This window comes from Propithecus coquereli, unplaced genomic scaffold (genome assembly GCF_000956105.1).
Source record: "Propithecus coquereli isolate 6110/MARCELLA unplaced genomic scaffold, Pcoq_1.0 Scaffold237, whole genome shotgun sequence".
NCBI classification, from domain to species: Eukaryota; Metazoa; Chordata; class Mammalia; order Primates; family Indriidae; genus Propithecus; species Propithecus coquereli.
The window spans coordinates 2,854,387-2,858,120 of NW_012147919.1; the positions used below are offsets into that span (position 1 = coordinate 2,854,387).

At 39.7% G+C, this 3,734-nt stretch overlaps 1 protein-coding gene across 1 annotated transcript in view; it reads right to left on the reverse strand.

The window, feature by feature from the left end:
- Window positions 1-3,734, reverse strand: part of AURKA (aurora kinase A) — a 35,070-nt gene that overhangs the window by 11,647 nt on the left and 19,689 nt on the right. The gene's annotated exons all lie outside the window — the stretch shown is intronic.

A 3,734-nucleotide genomic window follows, 5' to 3' on the forward strand; every position in this document is an offset into this window, starting at 1 on the left:
CAATGAGATACAACCACACACCTATTAGAATGACTAAAAACCAAAACACTGGCATCAAAAGCTTGCCAGGATGAGGAGCAATATGACCTCTCATTCACTTTGTTGGAATGTAAACATGGCACATCCACTTTGGAAAACAGTTTGGCAGTTTCTTACAAAGCTAAACATACTTCTTACTACACAAGCCAGCAATAGCACTCCTAGGTATTTATCCAAATGATCTGAAAATTTATGTCTCTACAAAAACCTGCATGCAAATGTTTATAACAGCTTTATTTGTAATCGCCAAAACCACAATCAACCAAGATGCCCTCCAATAGATGAATGGATAAAAACTGAGGTACATCCATACAAGAGAATATGAGTCAGTGTGAAAGAGAAATAAACTGTCAAGCTCCCCAAAAGATACAGATGAATCTTAAATGCACATTGATTGTTAAGTAAAAGAAGCCAATCTAAAAAGGCTACATATTATGATTCCAATTATGTGACCTTCTGAAAAAGGCAAAACAATAGAGACAGTAAACAGATCAGTGGTTGCCAGAGATTGGGGGTGAGAAGGGTTGAGTAGTTGAGACACGGGATTTTTTTTTTTTTTTAAAGCAGTCTAACTATTCTGTAGGGATACATCGTGACATTATGCATTTGTCAAAGTCAGTAGAGCTTTACACCACAGAAAGTGAATCTCAGTATATGCAAATTTAGAAGATCCCATCCAGGGGATCCCAGAATGGAATGCAGACTGTGACTAAAGAATTCAAAGGGAAAGAGAACAAAACCAAAGCACAACGAAGGTTTACACAGAAACCACGTAAAAGAGAGAGCTTCCAGTGGCCAAAGTTGCAATGCTTTGAGCCACAAAGTAGTAGTGGATCATAACTCAAAGCATAAAATAACTGCTCATGAGTCCACATTTTTAAGTAAGTGATTGAGTGAAGGAGACCAAAGCTCTGGTACAGAATCCAGACAATTTATATAAGCACTCCACCCACTCTTCGGCCCTCAGAAGTGGGCTATGGTTGGTAACTTCCTTGGAAAGAATACAGTATGGAAAGGGGAAAAAACAGTCCCTCTGCAGTGGAGAAACCTAACGCTACCTCAAGTCAAGGGACCAAGCTTAACACCCACAGTGATAAGTCATGTTAAGAGATTACCTTCCTGAGAATGCACTTTACCTCTAATCTTCCCCTCAAAAACCCATAAATCCGGCCGGGCATGGTGGCTCACGCCTGTCATCCTAGCACTTTGGGAGGCCGAGGCGGGCGGATTGTTTGAGCTCAGGAGTTCGAGACCAGCCTGAGCAAGAGCGAGACCCCGTCTCTACTAAAAATAGAAAAAGCCCCTAGCTCTAGTTAAACGTAGAAAAATTAGCCGGGTGTTGTGGCGCGCACCTATAGTCCCAGCTACTTGGGAGGCTGAGGCAGAAGGATCCCTTGAGTCCAAGAGTTTGAAGTTGCAGTAAGCTACGATAATGCCAATACACTGTACCCAGGGCGACAGAGCGAGACTGTCTTTTTTAAAAATAAATAAATAAATAACTACTTTAGGTGCAGTCAATTCCCATTTTAAAAACCAAGATCATTCTGCAACAAAAGGATTTGTTTGAAACTAAAAATTTACTTCAGGATTATCAGGGGAAAAAGTTATCCTGAACAATAAAATAAATAGAAAGTAAAAGTAGTTACACTGGCATATTAAATAGCATGTTAAGTTTGGGAGTATATGAATTCATTAGTCAGTATAAAAGTACAGAAGAAAGTTTTTTGTTATTTTTGTTTCCTTATTTTTTTTTTTAAAGAGACAGGCTCACTTTGTCTTCCAGGCTGGGGTGCAGTGGCACAATCAGAGCTCACTATACCCTTGAACTGGGCTCAAGTTGATCCTCCCACCTCTACCTCCCAAAGTGCTGGGATTACACGTATAGAGCCACTGCACTCAGTTACCATCTCTTCCAGGAAAGGATTTTCCAGTCCCAATCTCAATTTAAGATTTAGCAAACAAGTCCAGAATTTGTTTTAACATACACATAAGAATTGTTAGTATATTGAAAGAATATATTTAGCTCTGGCTAAAGTTTGAGAAGAGTTTGCTTTCCAAAGTCATTGTTAGACAAGATTGAACATTATTTTACACCAAAAAGGTTTACTAAACAGGTAGAAACCAAATGTCATTGTCAGAAAGGATATTCTGCATTCTTTCTACCCAAGCCAGAGATCAAAATTTAGACCACAATAAACTGAAGGTGAATACAAAGAAAGCTGCTCTTCCACCACATACACTGAGCTGCTGATACTTGATTTGCACACATTAACACTCCAGAGGGCGATGGGTTTTCCCTCTCAAATCCTCCCTGGACAAGCTACTAGTTTCATCAGAGCTCTCTGGCACCCATTTCTTTCCACAATCACATGTTAGACTGTGGCTACGTCAAGGTCCCTGACATTTCTCTACAGTTAGTTTTATTTGAATTCATCTGAAAAACAGGTACATGTATATACATTCTAACTAAGGAATCTAGAAAGAACCGATCATTTTCTACCTGCTCACACCAAAATAAATTCCATCTGGATTGAAGCCTTAAGCATGAGGAAAGAACAGGGAAAAGAAGGCCAATGTGTAAAAAGTTTCAAAATCTTGGTATGAGGTATAACAGCAACATCAGAAACTGAAGAAAAAGATTAACTGACTAGAAACAAACAAAACTACCACCCACCATAAGCAAAATTACAACGGAAAAAAAAGCCAAGGGTAAAGTATTAGTACGTTAGGCGTCACTATCACTATTGAGTGTAGATTTCCTTCTTAATCTGTAAGAGAAAGTTGGTCCAATAGATGAAGAAATATTACTTGCCAATTAAATAAACTGATTTGTTTAGCTAATATTTAAAAAGCAAAACATCTTTCTGCTTATCAGAAGAGCAAACATTTAAGATGAAGTTTAAAGTAGTATGCCATCATTGCGGAGACACCAGAGGGTCATTCACCAATAGTGTGATTTTAGATGCTAAAAGTAAAATCGCTTGAATTTAAATGCCATTTAAATCAATGCCAAAAAAAGAAAACTAGAGTGCACACTACCCAGAGAGCTCCACCAGGAAACAGATCAAAGTAACCACAATTCAACAGGCTCATCGAGCTGCTGATTCAACAATAGCCCAAATTAAAACTAACTTCTTAAAACATGTAATTTTATTCACATAAAAAAGGAGCAGCACAAAAAAACCATGATCATGAAAGAAAAAAGTGACATGTTGGACTTCATAAGATTAAAAACTGCCTGTGGCTGGGCACTGCGTCTCACTCCTGTAATCCTAGCACTTTGGGAGGCCAAGGTAGGAGGATCACTTGAGGCCAGGAATTTGAGACCAGACTGGCAACAAAGCAAGACCCCCATCTCAACAACAACAACAAAAGTTACCCAGCTGTGGTGGCACACACCTGTAGCTACTCAAGAGGTTCAGGCAGGAGGACTGCTGGAGCCCAGGAGGTTGAGGCTGCAGTGAGCTATGATCACGCCACTGCAAGTGATACTGCCTGGGCAACACAGGGAGACTCTACCTCAAAACAAACAAACAAACAAACAAACTTGGCCAGGCTTGGTGGCTCATGCCTATAACCCTAGCACTCCGGGAGGCTGAGGTGGGAGGATCATTTGAGCTCAGGAGTTCGAGACCAGCCAGAGGAAGAGTGAGACCTAGTCTCCATTAAAAAAAAAAAAAAATAGAAAGAAATTA